The sequence below is a fragment of the Actinia tenebrosa genome, unplaced genomic scaffold (assembly GCF_029948245.1).
Source record: "Actinia tenebrosa isolate PJP-AT-01 unplaced genomic scaffold, QUT_ActTen_1.0 PGA_scaffold0__85_contigs__length_37466705, whole genome shotgun sequence".
NCBI classification, from domain to species: domain Eukaryota; kingdom Metazoa; phylum Cnidaria; class Anthozoa; order Actiniaria; family Actiniidae; genus Actinia; species Actinia tenebrosa.
The window spans coordinates 28,689,936-28,704,777 of record NW_028292569.1 but is presented as its reverse complement, the minus strand read 5'-3'; the positions used below and the strand labels follow the sequence as shown (position 1 = coordinate 28,704,777).

General features: G+C 46.8%; 1 protein-coding gene across 1 annotated transcript in view; it reads left to right on the top strand.

The window, feature by feature from the left end:
* The window catches only part of LOC116297235 (cytochrome b-c1 complex subunit 2, mitochondrial), a 32,154-nt gene that overhangs the window by 6,105 nt on the left and 11,207 nt on the right, over positions 1 to 14,842 (top strand). The gene's annotated exons all lie outside the window — the stretch shown is intronic.

The following is a 14,842-nucleotide window of genomic DNA, read 5'->3' as shown; positions in this document are numbered from 1 at the left end:
TACCGTAGTCATTTACGGTGCGTACGAGATAAAGACGCCAGACGTTAAGAAGTTGAAACCGATGCGACATCCCGGTAACTGCGTAGGGAAGTTAGTAAGAGAGTTCTTTGAAGACTCCTCTCGGGGCGGTAAACTGACTTTAAAGAGAAGAGAAGCCATCAGGAAATGGGAAAAAGATACTAATAGGACCGGAGGGTCGATAGACAACATCAAGAAGTTAGAAACGGCGCTGGAGAGGCGAATCCATGTGAAAGATATTACCGACGGCTTCATTTACTCCGGGACGCATAAGTACGGCGGCCGTGGTGCGCCTATCGTAATTTACCAACACAACGGGCATGCGTGGCGAGAACTTAGATTCCCACGAAAAAAAGAAACCAAGGTCTACAAGGAGTCGCCACTTGCAGATTTAATCCACGAGAACTCCGTTTGGCTAATGGATTCAGAAGGAAGTCAGTTTATGACGCAAGACGGTACTCTTTACCGCCCCGAAGTTGAACACCAGCGCATCCAAAGCGCGTGCGAGACCTTAGGAGAAGACTTCTCAGACGAAGTGCTTAGCTCCCGTAGTTTGGACTTTCTGGCTGCCAAGAAAAGAAACGGCTGGAAACCCACGCCGGCAGAGTTCAAAGACGTAGCCAAAGCATGCGTAGAACACGGCCACGGAGGCCTATGGAACATGGAGTACGACGAAGACGAATACGTGTCGCTGGATATGAAACATTGCTATCCTGCCAGTTTCAAAGGCCTCGGCGATTGTAAGGAATATTACGACCGTTACGGACATCCGGACTCCCAGTTCTTCCGCGTGGCTTTAGATGGTAAGTACGATGCGCCAGCTACAGGATTCGTTAGATTGACCAGTTGGAAATTCGCAAAGAACTTGCATCCAATAATCTACGCGTGGTATGGAAAGCACTTGCAGGAGAAGGAATGGATACCCATACCGCTGTTAAAGTTCTTCGAAGAGCGTAAGCTGCTTACCTACGCGGCGCATGAAGCCATACTTTGTCATAGCGCCTTTACACAATGGCTCCCAGAGCACAACCCCACAGCGCGAATTGTTATAGGTAAATTCACACAGGGCGCTAAAGAAGGAGAAAAACATATGCAGCGACGCCTGATAACAGACGAAGGAGAGTTAAGCTTCCTTATTAAGCGCGCCCATGAACAAGGAACAATGGTGTCTGTGGAGAAATGAGACTACTTCATAGAAGGTCAGAAAGAACAGAAATGGAATGCATTGTGTTACTACCAAGACCATCGACCGCAATATTACCACCTGCGTGCGAGTATGTTAGCATATGCGCATATTAACCTTCTCGCGATGCTGCTGCGGTTCGACAAAGAGGACATCCCGCGCGTAGCCACGGATTCCCTATACGTGAAACCGCACGTCTTAGAAAAGATGCAAGAATTCTACACCGACGATGAATTAGCAGAAAGTGGCCAATGGCGCGTCAAAGACGAAGAAATAAAAGCCTGGAGAGAACGCGTAGAATATCACGGAGAAAATACTTGGGGCGTCGTAATGCCCACGATGAGGCCCATGCCAACCGTAAAGGACCCCATTTCCTACCAACGCTTCTCTTACCTTTACGGTACGGGAGGCAGCGGTAAGACTACGCGTGTGTTAGAACTCTTTCCGGCCTTAAAGGTGCTAACGCCAACGCATCGTTTGGAAAGAGAACTCTGCGAAATGGGCCACGACGCGCAGACCTACCACAGCTTCTTTCGTTGGAATGGCCAAAAGTGGGTACCAGAAGCCATCCACGACATACCTCCGGTGATACTTTGGGATGAGATTTGCACCGTACCTTTGGAAATCCTCAAAGAATTCGTAGAGTTCCTCCGTGGAAAGTGTCAAGTAATATTCGCCGGAGATCCCTGCCAGCCTCCTCCAATAGCCGGAGAGATGCCCCACGAATGGCTAAAGGGGTTCGTAGACCATGCGGAGGAAATTAACACCGACTACCGCAGCAAGGATCAAGTAAGAAACCTGAAAGCGGAATTAAGGGGCCTTAGTGACGCCGACCAATGCAAGACGCTGCGCAAACGCGTACGAGCGAAGAAATACGAAGACTTCCTTTACACGTGGCATCCAAAGGATCTGGTGCTGAGCAGCAAACGCGCAGCACAGTCTCGCATACAGAAAGACTTACTCAAAATACACCAAGAGCGCTTCCCTACGCATCCCGTACCTGTTTGTTATAAACCCCACGACACCCGCATGCAAAAAAGAGACGTCTGGGTACCTGGTACCGACATCCAACTGCAGAACGCAGTAACGCATGATAAAGCCTGGGTACCCATAGAAAAGGTGGAAAAAATAACCTCCCATCCAGACTGGCGCTTGGGTTATTGCATGACAGTCCACAGCGCGCAAGGGCTTACCATAAAAGAAACGCTGTGGATCATAGACCAGCGGCTGTGTTGGAGCAACCTTATCTACACCGCCGTAAGCCGCGTAGAATATGCCAAGCAGTTAAAAAGAGCCTGGGGGCCGCAACTGCGCTACGATAAGACGCCAGAAGACGTAGCCAAAGAGAACATTGCTAAGAAACTCCTTCGCTACAAGCGGCATGACGAAGAAAAAAATATGACGTTCGACCTATGCGTGGACGACGTCTATAAGAAAGGGGCACGGTGTGCCAAATGTAACATACCTCTACTATGGAGGTTTGACCCAAATGACGATCAGCAGTTCTCCGTGGATCGCATAAAAAATAAACGCGGCCATTGTAGAGGCAATGTAAGACTGACATGCCTAGAGTGCAATCGGGCGCGCGGAGCAGCACTACTCCGAGTCTTTGGGGACTATGAGCAGCTCTTCCATGACAAATCCACGACTTGGGCCATTTAGGTAATACAACACGGGTTGCCCTTCCTTGGTGACGGACTTTGAAATCTCATACGTTTCCAAAGACCAGTTAGGATCCGTGGCTCTCTTACTGCCACCTTCGAGTTCCCCCGGCTGATAGAGGTATCTGACCACTATGTTGCGGGGGAGCTTTTTTTCCTTCAGTCCGACCGCCCTCGAACTTCTGACGTAGGACTTGTGTTCCACGTGTTTCTTTTTTATGGCATCCTTGGGTTTCATTCCCGTAGCCCTGGCCGCCTCGTTGTTCAAAGCCGCGATGACCTGGGGGAGCCGCTGAGTCCATTCCCTGTTGCGTTTGGAGGGATCTTCCAGCTCTTTCCAATACTGGTACCCAAAGAGACGCTCGGCCAGGGTCTTATTGAATCTTTCGACAATGCTCTGACCCCTGTGGTACTCTGCTTCGGCTCTCCTAATCTTAGTGCTGTGGTCTTTCAGGGTCTTAGTAACCACGCCCATGAACTCTGTCCCCGCATCCACTTGCAGCAGCTTAGGCCATTTCAAGACGCGCTTATAAATCCTACCTAGGGCTTCTGCGACTTCTCCAGAATCCTTGCTGGTTATGGGTTCGGCGTCCTTGTATCTGCTTGCGATATCGACTACCGTCAAAGCGTATCTATAGGTCTTCTTTCTCACCTTGTCGTGTGGTAAGAAAAGCAAATCTGCCTGATGAACTTCATTAGGGGTATTTACGGTAAAGCTGGGCCTGGGAATGTACTTCGGCACGGGAAGATAAACCTGCCAGAGGGTTTGTTTTCTTAGCCAGTTCTTAGCCGTTTCATCTGATACCCTGGCCGCGGTCGCGAGTTTCTTGATGGCTGACGCTCCTTTCCAATAGCCTTCAGGTCCATAGTAAATCCTTTTGAGTTTGTCCTCTACGCGGCCCATTATATGAATTCCAAAACAAGATTGATCTTGCGTCCGTTGAAATCCACCGTCTTTCCGTCCACTTTGATGGTGATGTTTATGCTTTCTACCAAATTAGACAAATCATAGCTTAAAGAAATGGGGGTGTATTCTACTGGGTCAAATGGATTACCTTTGGGCAGAAACTTAGACATAAGAGAAGACTTTTCTCCATTGTTGTAACTATGAACCAAGTCGCAATAGACTTCGTAAGAGGATGCGACTTTCCATTTCACAGGTATGGCTGTGTCGGTAATTGTCTTGCCCGAGGCACATAATAAAGATCCCAATGGGTCAAGCTTTCCAAAAGTTACTGAATAGTTTGGCATATTATGTTTGAAGGTCATTTCGTGTGGTAATCCCGTGGTGAGAGTATAACCGCGCTTGGCGAGCTCCTTAGCAAGGGTGATTGGTGTGTAATGTCCATCGGGCAGCAATACGCCTTGATAATTGCCGCCGCCTTTATGCTCAGTGATCAAGGCATTGACTAAATTATACCAAGAATTGTACAAAGAGCAACTAACCAGCCGAACCTTATGGGCTTTGATGGGGGGATTCAGATAAGTGGTAAAGTTATTTTTATCGCTTTCCAAAAAGACGATCATTATATTAGATACGCCAAAGCCACGCCTCCCGCCAGCCCTGCGACTCCTACAAAGACCAACTCATTGTCTTTTTGTTTCTTAGAAGGCTGATAGTAATTCTTAAACTGAGGCTTTCTCAACCCCGTTAATGTCGAGGGGTGTGCCTGTGCATAAAGTTTAAAGGCGTAGTCCGTATTTTCGAAGTTCTTGTCTGCCTGCATTTTGTCTTGGTAGTTCTTGTCCAACCAATCCCTGTAAGCTTGTCTTTTTTCATTCCAAGCTGCCACGTCCCGCTGATATTTCTCCAGCGCTAAGTCGTGTCTCTTTCTTTCGGCGGCCAAATCTCCGCTGCGATCACCTCTAACTAATCTATCCAAATACTGACCACCATAATTAGCTCCAGTGAATGCTAAAGCTGCAATAACTCCACCTGCGACCACGCTAGCCATTATATGTTAGGTAGGTACTTTTCCTTCCGTAGGTAATCCTTTACCATGATAGCCCCGCCTACGGCGGCGGTCATCTTAGCAAAGTTAGCAAAGCTCTTGCTTGGGTCTTCAGTAAAGTCTTCTTTGAGCACTTTCTTACCTACCCAACCAATACCCGCAACAATAGAAGTAATAATAGCTGCTTCTTCAACAGTTTTCAATAACGTGGTTGACATTATATTACAAAGCGAGAAGGTTATTACTCCATCACGGGTATTTTGCTTCTCTTAGGGGGCTCCTGCACGGGTGCGTGATATGTTGGCGGCACATGCACGGGTTCTACTTTTGGCTTCGTAGCCCGCCATTGTAAGTAGAGGCTGCCTGCTGCTATAGCAACTCCTAACGCGCCAATGACGTACCCAGGATTAATGAAGGATTCCTCTTCTTTTTCCTCCACCTTTTCTTCTTTTTTGGCTTTGTTCTTCCTGCTCATCTCCGCGAGCTTCTTTCCGGCAGCGACTCTGCCTGGAGATTTAACCTTGGTAATCTTTTGCTCCTCTTGGGGCTGCTCTACCTTCGACTCTGGTTCACTCATTTATATCTAAGGACTTGAAGGACTTGATAAGTACTTGAGAATGACTTAAGTAAGTACTTAAGGACGACTTGACTAAGTACTTGAGGCGACTTGATCAGGTACCTCAGCAAGTGCTGCCTGGAAGACCTTTTCGACTTCTCTGTCCTTTTTGAAGTCCTTCCAAGATGTTCCGAAGGAACCTAGTACCTCCTTCAAGTCGACGTGCTGAGCTACGTGAAGTGCCGCAGAGGCGACTGCCATTAACTTACCGCACTTCAAAGACAACCACCCGCAGGTTATCTTAAGTTCTTGGGCGATGACATAGTCATCGCTAATGTCCTTCCGTAGTTGCTCCACGTCGTCTATGGGCAGCGCAAGTCCGAGAAGCTTGGTGGCCAGCTTAATGGCTGAGTCTGCTACGGCGTCCGTGGTCTTACTTGCAAGGGCGGCCTCGTACCTCTTATGGAACTTCTTAACCTCCTCTTCTGACAACTTATTAACTTGCTCATGGGTAAGTTCCTTGCCTATCATTTCCTTGCACTTCCCAGATGACACAAGGATGTTAAGTTGTTCCTTGAGGTTGCTTTCATCTAGCTGCGTGGGGACTTCATCTAAGAGCTGCTCAATGTCCATATACATTAGGAATCATAGATTCCAACCGTGTAGGGAAACCTCAAAGAGAAGATTATTTTGGAGTGCTCATGCGTCTTTAAATGCCGCATGTATTCATGCAACTGTTCCTTGGATATCTCACCGCCGTAGTCGCTTAAGATGGTTTCCAGGTCAGACTTACTTGGAGTATAAAATACTACGAGAGAGCCTATGTTTTCCCTGAAGGGCTTAGAGACGCTGGTAAGCTGCTGCGAGAGCAACCAAACGCTGATATTGTCGTGTCTACCGCTGAAGGCGAGTTTAACGAGCTCGGAAGTGCGTCTTTTTACGTCGTCCCCACAGGCAATGTCATCCAGTATAAGGAGGGTTTGCGTATTCTTGGGGAATTGTTTGTGCCAGAACTTAAGATGGCCGGATAACTCGTTAGGATCTAAGATATCTACAAAGAAGTCGTCATCTTTCACTCCTATGCCCGTCCAGGTGCGGTTATTCACGTAGGTGGGGCATAATAGCACGATGTAGTCGAAACGGTATCTAAAGGGTCCTAATAGCTGCTCCACTACGAATTGGGTCTTTCCGCAGCCGGTGGGTCCTACTATCAGAGCATTGCAGGGAATATGGTTCGGATCCATTATATATACGATGGACCCAGTGGACGCAGTAAGAAGGATTGCCGGCGACGCAAAAGATAAAAGAGACACCATAGAAATGCAAAGGGAGGAGATAGACCGGTTAAAAGAGCGCGTGCAGGAGTTGTACGATGAAATGTGCGGTCTGAAGCGTGCAGAACGGTTTGGCGCGCTGGTGACGATGGCGACGTGGGCTAAGGAGTCCGTTAAGGACTTCATGCGATATCCCCTGTAGAATGTTGACGTTTAGGTTAAATCTTTGTTAAGACACCCCGGAAACTATTTCAAAAGTGTCTTAGAATGTTTACGATAAGGTTAAATCTTTGTTAAGGATGCCTGGAAACTATTTAAAAAGTGTCTTAGAATGTTTACAATAAGGTTAAATCTTTGTTAAGTCGCCCATAAGCTATTCCAAAAAATGCCTCAGAATGTTGACAATAAGGTTAAATCTTTGTTAAGTATATATACTATTTCAAAGAGTGTCTCAGAATGTTGACGTTTAGGTTAAATCTTTGTTAAGGATGTTAAATGGAGGCTAAGATATTGTTAAGTATATATGGACTGCTCGTTGTGTAAGAAGGTGTTCAGCACCAAACAAAGACTTCAATACCACGTTCGTCGCGGCGTTTGTACAAAGAAACCCCTTAGCCGCGCTTGTAAGGATTGCGGTAAGGAATTCAGCACCGTTCAAAAGATGCAACAACATCAGGATAAACGCATTTGTGGGCTTTGTAAGGACTGTAATAAGGAATTCCACAACCCCTTCGAGCATCTGAAAAGGGGCGTCTGTAATCGAACCAGACAGTGTAGTTTCTGTAATAAGATACTTAGTAGTCGTCAACGTTTACAGACGCACCGGAGAACGCATGAAGTGAATTATCGATTTCTCTTTGGGGCGTATGACTTGGAAGGCGTGGATTGCTACCAATGTGCGGATTTGATGTGTCGCTGCCCGCATAAAGAGGATTACTTAAGGAATCGCATAGATTACCATAAGAAGATAGTCCGTACTTTCCCCTCTTTTGAACGCGCCCAAGGCGTTCCGTGGACTAAAAGGGAGTATTGGAGGCAGGAGTGCGATCGTTGTGGTTGTGTTAGAGAAGAGGAACATATCTTCAACTGTCTTAACAAAGATTTAACCTAAACGTCAACATTCTAAGACACTTTTGAAATAGTTTCCGGGGTGTCTTAACAAAGATTTAACCTTATTGTTAACATTCTAAGACACTTTTGAAATAGTTTCCGGGGTGTCTTAACAAAGATTTAACCTTATTGTTAACATTCTGAGACACTCTTTGAAATAGTTTCCGGGGTGTCTTAACAAAGATTTAACCTTATTGTTAACATTCTGAGACACTTTTGAAATAGCATTTCTTGGGGCCTTTAATAGTAAGGTAGGGTTTGCGCAAAGAGTCTCAAATCCCATCCTTATTTTTATTTATTATTATTAATAAATAAAAATAAAGACCCCTTTAAAGGGGCCTTGCAGAGTCCCCTAAGTATATGGTAGCCTACTTCACGGCATTCTTTGGGGCGCCCTAATCACCCTTTCAATATATGGACTGTATTACGTGCGAACTACCTGCAGACTGCATTACCCCTTGTAAGCCGCGTAAAAAATACACCTGCCTTCATTGCGACAGGGTATTCTCCGAAGGATCCTTTGTGGGGCATTGGTGCTCCGCGGATCCTAAAGCGCAGCGGACTTTAGCAGACGCGCTTAACTACAAAGAGGAGATGGAGTAACTCTTCTTTCAATGTCAAACTTCCATCGGCCATTTACCTTACCATAGCTGCGTAAGTGGGTGAATTCCTCGCCCTGAATTACGTACCGCACGCAATCCGGCGCCCAAAGGGAATATTCCTTGCCTTCTAAGTCTTTGAGGACTAACCGTAAACGGTCGATGTCTTCAAAGACGACGTAATTTTTTATTTCGTATGCTTTACCGTGGACAAGATCACGCCAGTGAGTCAAGCTGAGCTTCGTTATACCTATGGAATATCTTTAGGTGCGTTTTCAAAGTGGCGTAGGACTTAAACCGCTTTACACAGCCCTTACAGGGAATACGAATGCCATCCGCGTAATCCATCAGGGCACGGCAGATAATGTCGTAATCGTTGCTAACCAGCGTTAGGTAACCATTTACGTCAAGCTGTGAGATTTTCTTAGATTGCTTCACGGATAAGACGCCGTTTCCTTTTGGGGTTTTCAACTCAATACACAACCCGCGGTATTTCTTATGCGCATTTAGGATTAAAAGGTCGGGTTGACCGGCTTGGTAGCCTTTTCGCCAGCAGGTTATTCGCTTGCTGTCTGAATCTTGAAGTTCGCCAAGACCCGGCGCTATGATGAAATCGGGGTAAAACCTACGTGTGTAGTCGACGACCTTCGCGTGTAGGTCGGCTTCATTTTCGATCTTGAATACTAACTTGTTTGGGCCGCCAAACCGCCTTTCTATTGCATATTTACCCGTTTTCCTTAGCGCGGGTAGGACTTCCTCAAAGACCCAATCACGAAACTCCACAGCTTTGGGTAGTTTGGAGCTAAATATCAGTTCGTACAAACCAGGTTCGGATATAAACACGGCATTTGGTTGCGTAGTAAAAGAGCGGTGATTCGCAGCCCCTTGTAGATCAACCCATTTTTTCTGGTATTTCTCAGATACGTGTGCTCTAATTGCATCTCTAGGGCGCTCATAGCCCAACGCCAAAGCCACCTCCTTTGCTTTGAAGTACAAAGTTTCGCCTTGCACTATGCATTGCAGTTTGGTTTCGTTGTTTTCGAATACGCGAAGCATCGTATATCTAAGAAATATTTTAACACTAATACGCAACGCTCTTTAGCTGATTCATTTCTACGCTCAGTTGCGCGTCAGAGACGACGAAGACGTAGCAGTTTATTTTATCACCGTCGCCGGCATCGGTGTTCTTGGTGCGCTTGATCTCCAATGTTATGCCATCCTGCGTATTTACTAGACGTAAACCCTGACCATGTAGGTCTTCGTCGTTAATGGTGCGCATGTCAATCCACAGCGCATACTTATCCTTAAAGAATTCCTCGGGGCTAATTTGGTCGCCAAACTTGCGCATTGCCTCCCTGTACACGTCTGCGGGCTTTATCCCCTGGGAGTAGACCTTGTTTGGGACTCCGTTGATATTCACGCCGACGTTAGTAATGTTGGGGTTGTGAAAGGCCTCGGAGTCGCGCTTGCCGGCCTCGTAGGGTTTGGCAAACACCAGCATTAGCCCCGTGAGACTTCTTCGTGGGAGGTTAATGCTTTGGTTGATAACCTCATCCGTCTTATCCAGGAAGCTGAACGTCTTATACATCACTACGTGGTCGTAAAGGAATGCCTTCCCGGAGCTATATTCCATGCCGGCGCTACGGGCCAGCTCTTCGCTGTACACCGTTTCGTACTGCAGCTCTAAGTTGGTAATAGAGTATGGGGTTGTCGTGGTAAGTGCACTGCTTAGCCCACCAATGATGTTATTAGCATCTGCTAAAGTTACTTCAAACTGCAGTTCGGCAAGCTGTCTTGGGTAATACACACCGTGATTCGTAATCACTTCAAAGTCCAGTGGTATGACATACTTGCTACCATAGGCGGTCTTTATTCGCTTTGCGTCTGCCACTGCGGTTTCTCCGCTGCCGTCAGTAGGTTGCGTTTTCGTAGGTGTGCGGACCTTACGTAGAATGACACTACCAATTCCTTGTTCTATCCTTTGCGCGCGGTCAAAGGCTGTCAACCATAGATCCTTATAGGTGGTATACAGATCGTACCTATTTAAGTCCAGCAAGGATTCCCCGGCGAACTTTACGCGCATCTTAGAAACGATGTTGCGACCCACGTTGTTAACGATAATCCTTTCATCTGTGGGGCTTGACTGTACCGCTAGGTCGAACCTTAAAGCCAAGGTGCCGGGTACTAAGACTAGGTTATCCGTTAGGCGGGGCACGCCCACGTACAAGGTTTCCCCTGGCTTTGCGCTGCTGGGGGTAAAGGTGACCCGATGAAAGGTGCGTTCTGCCTTCAGCCCGCCAACCTGCTTAGGTAATACGTTGGGATTTAACTTTGAGCTTATCATATATAATGGAAGTAGAAGGAACAGACCCCGACTTTGATCCCACCACTGAGGAAGGTCAGGCTGACATTAACGACGGTGATGAAGAACCGCTGCTTCCCACCCAACAAGTCGACGATTCCCTAAGGGATAGGATTGCAAAGGCCCTAAGACATCCCAAAGCACGCGAGTACACGTTTCCGCGTGAGCACATAGAGCTTCAAAACATGGGCGAGCCGGAAGCAGCCGCGCGGGAAACCGTAGAGTGGGCAGCGCGGGAGCTAGAGCTGCGCTACGACAACTTTGATGCTGACGACGTAAAGCTCACGGAAAAGGGAAACAAAGTCCTCATAAGCGTCCAAGACTTAAGATTTCCCGACAAAGACCGCTGGACAAAACCGCAAAACCTCTTTGATGAGGAGGGCAACGTTAGGGGTGACGTCTTGAGATTAAGAGGCTTTCAGCGTGCTACTAGAAGCCTGTTAGAAAGGCTGCACAACTTAACCGAAAGGACCAACGCGGAAAAACGTGCCGCGGATCTGCAAAGGGAGTTAAGAGAAAAAGATGTAGAATATGCAAAGCAAGGTCAGCTACTTGCCGATGCTGAAAAGAAGTCCGCCCATCAAGATGAAAGAATAAAAGAAATAGGAAATCAGGTGGATCAGGCCCTGCGCGAATTAGACAAAGCACGGGAGGACTTAGGAGAAGCCCAAAGCTCTGGCGCCTCAGTGGAAGCACTGCGGGAAACGTTGGAAGAAAGGGAGGAGGAATACATGAAGCAAAACCAGCGGCTTGCCGACGCGCATAGGAGGGAAGTCGAATTTAAAAATCAAGAAATAAGGGAGCTGGTAGACCAAAGAACCCAAATTCGACGCGAAAGAAATCAAACTCAAAGGGCTCTTAACCTCGCCCTGCAGGAGTTGGATCTAATTAAAGACGATACCGATAACCTACAAACCACCATAGCCGGCTCTTTAGTGGAACGGCGACGGTTAATGGCTGAAATCAATACTAAGGAGGAGCAAATCCGGCAAAGAGATCAGGCTATCGAAGACCTGGAGGGGCAAATAGAGCGGCAGCAAGAAGTAATCGAGGACCAAACTCGTCCCGAAGAGGAAAGGGAGGCAGCCCAAAAGGAAGTAGATACGCTTGAAATACGCCTTGCGGAATTACGGGCGCAAAAGGACAACCTGGAAAAAGAGCTCGGGCTTACCACCAAGGAAAAGGTAAAAAGAGCCCTTTTGAAGTATGGCGTTCCACTGGCATTTGCGGTTGCTATTAGTACCGTAGTAGGAGTCATCCTATCCACGCTTAAGGCTACGGGCGCGGGCGTAAAGAAATTAGGCAATGGGCTGACGGACTTGGGAAAAAAGATGGCAGCCGGTCTTCCTGGGCTGCTGGGTAGCGTTTTAAGCCTGACACTGAAGACCGGCGGCGAACTGTTGAAGTTCGTGGGGAATAACATTTGGATCTTGGTCGTCGCTATCGGCGTGGTCCTTTTGAAGAAGATGCGGGGTTGATCTTATCCTTGTGTATTACTGGCGGCTTATAATCGTCGTCGGGTGCACGGGGTGTTCTCGACTGGGGATAAGTAAAGATAGTATTCGCACCGCCTTGATAATGCGGAACTAGCGGTATGGCAGTCATAGTAGAAATGGTCTTATGATTAAAAGTAGAATCGCTTGGCGCAGCTGATTGTGAAATAACAGCGTTTATCTTAACTTCGACATTAACGTTAGATGTTGCGTCAGTATTGATCTGAAGCTTTGCGTATTGACAATTAGCTACCATGTGAAAGGTTATTGGTACTATATCGTCTAGACTATTTGGCGGTTCATATGAAAAATGAGCTGACCGTCTAGTATTTTTCAGTGTTCTGTATGGTAACAATGGATCGTTATTCTCATCTACTACTCTAAATCCAATACCATATTCCTCCCTTACGCTAATACAAATTGTGCACATAATCAATCCCAACCCACCAACCTTCACCCACAATTCCGTGTCAACCCAATTAGCATTACGCAAGTATCTATCTTCCTCCAGAAAATAAAGGAATGAATCCTCCTTAGTATGTGGGTTCATATATACCAGCAAATAAATTTGCTTCTAGAGACTCATTACCGTAAGAGTGCAAATGGTTGCGTGGTTATATTTTTCATCTCTCTGATTTTCTATGCTATTTATGCAAACGCTCCCGGTGTCATCTACGCGCATTTGCAGCTTTACCTTCCCATGGCAATCGGCGACCATATGAAAAGTCCAAACCGATAAATTCTCAGCGCTGTCGGTGTTCGGCTCTACGGAGAAATGCACAGGTTCCCTGTTGTTTGTCTTCACACGCATAGGCTGCAGTACGCCGTTGTCATCCAGGAACCTAAAGCCGACGTTGGCGTGACTGCTCGCGCCCATGCAAATACTACAAAGGATCAATTTCTTTCCTGAGTAGTTCAAATTCACGGACATGCCCGTGACATCAACCCAAGATGCCTGGGTGTATTTTTTCTCGCCTGTGTAAGTCGTATAGACACAATCTACTCCAGCTACGTAGGGGTTGTTCATCGCCATATATAATAGCTCAGACCAATGCTTGCAGCTGCTAGGCCGGCTTTTAATAAGTTATGGTCATATTCCTCAGGTATCGCAGGCAGGACCTTCTTTTTGGGCTTCTTCTTTACGTTCTTTGGTGCGGGCTTTTCTACGTGCTCCTTCTTAGGCTTCTCCACGAAATGGGGAATGTTCCTAAGAGTGTCAGAGTTCACGTCATTCACCCCAAACTTCATATCCTTGGTTGCTCGCTGCAGCTTGTTGTTGTATCCCACGACGGAATCGGCGTTGATAACCAAATTACTTGGCATTAACCAACAACCAGGACTCAAGGCATAATCCAGTCGCACTTTAGACTGCTGCACTGCAAGTTGATATCTCTGCACCGACTTAGAGATCTCATTCTCGATAACAGCGCTTTCGAAGAGGACAAGGAATACTTGTTGCGTTTCCTGTGACGCACCGGAGGCATCTACGATGGGGCTGCGAGTGCTAACCTGGGCCCCTAGAATGCAGTAAACAAAGGCTTCGATGCTCCGATTAATCCTTGCTAGGTTTTTCAGTCCAATGCCCTTTGCGGCAAAGAAAGGCGCCCAAGGATACTTTTCTTTGCTTTCTATGTAGTAAATTAAATTACCCTTCGTTCCGCTGCCTCCTAAGTCCGAGAATTCGTAGGAGCTGGGATACCCCATGCCCGGCCTTTCTATGCTGGCACCAACGTAGGAGGCATAGGTGTAAGTCTCTCCTAAACCATGGGCGGTACCCTCTTTGTTACGAAAATCGGGGTTGGTAAGCTTAAACTCATTCCTTAATCGCTCCCATGCGACTTTGTCATATTTGTTATCCTTCGGGTTAAAGATAGTGTCACTAGGAAGCGGCGCTCCTAACTCAAACAATATCCTACGAATAGTAAAAGCAACATGAAATCGCAGGAAAGGAATATGGAACATATCCGCGGCTATACCGCATCCTTTAGTAGCAGCCCAGACGGCAAAGTTTAACTGCTGCGGCCAATACCGCATGTTGGGACCTGATAACCATTCTCTGGATTCTTTCCCTGAGGTATGTTTCATGGCAGTTTCTCTAAAGATGTCTCTGACCTTTGTCTTGAAAGTCGTAGGACCCACGGGGATTTCTAAGGAGGTAACCATCTTAGCAAAGTCATTCGCTCCACCTTTGTTGTCGTAAAATGGGTAATTCTGGGTTGCCGGCAATAGATTCTCTGGAAAATTAGGTTGCCTTTCTTTATGCTCGGGTTTTGGTTGTAAAATCTTAGGATGCTTTGGCTCCAAGTCCGCATTGCTGTACATCCTAGAGCCGTTATAGTAAATACCATCGGGCCTTCTTTCGAACTTACTAGGGTCTGCATGCGGAAACATCTTCCTAAATGCTCTCCAATTCCAGTAATCCCGGTTGTCGTGATGTGGCTGCTCCTCTATGTTATTCCCAAAAGCGTCGTACATTAGTATATATAATGGATGTTATACCATCAGCACCTAAGTTGTACCCAGATGTTCCCTATACTACACCTAACGAACTAAACGCTGAAAACTTTCGTCTGAATAAAGCGAACTTAATCTTGGCTTACTTGGAAGGGCAGACAAAACACTACGAAAAAGTCC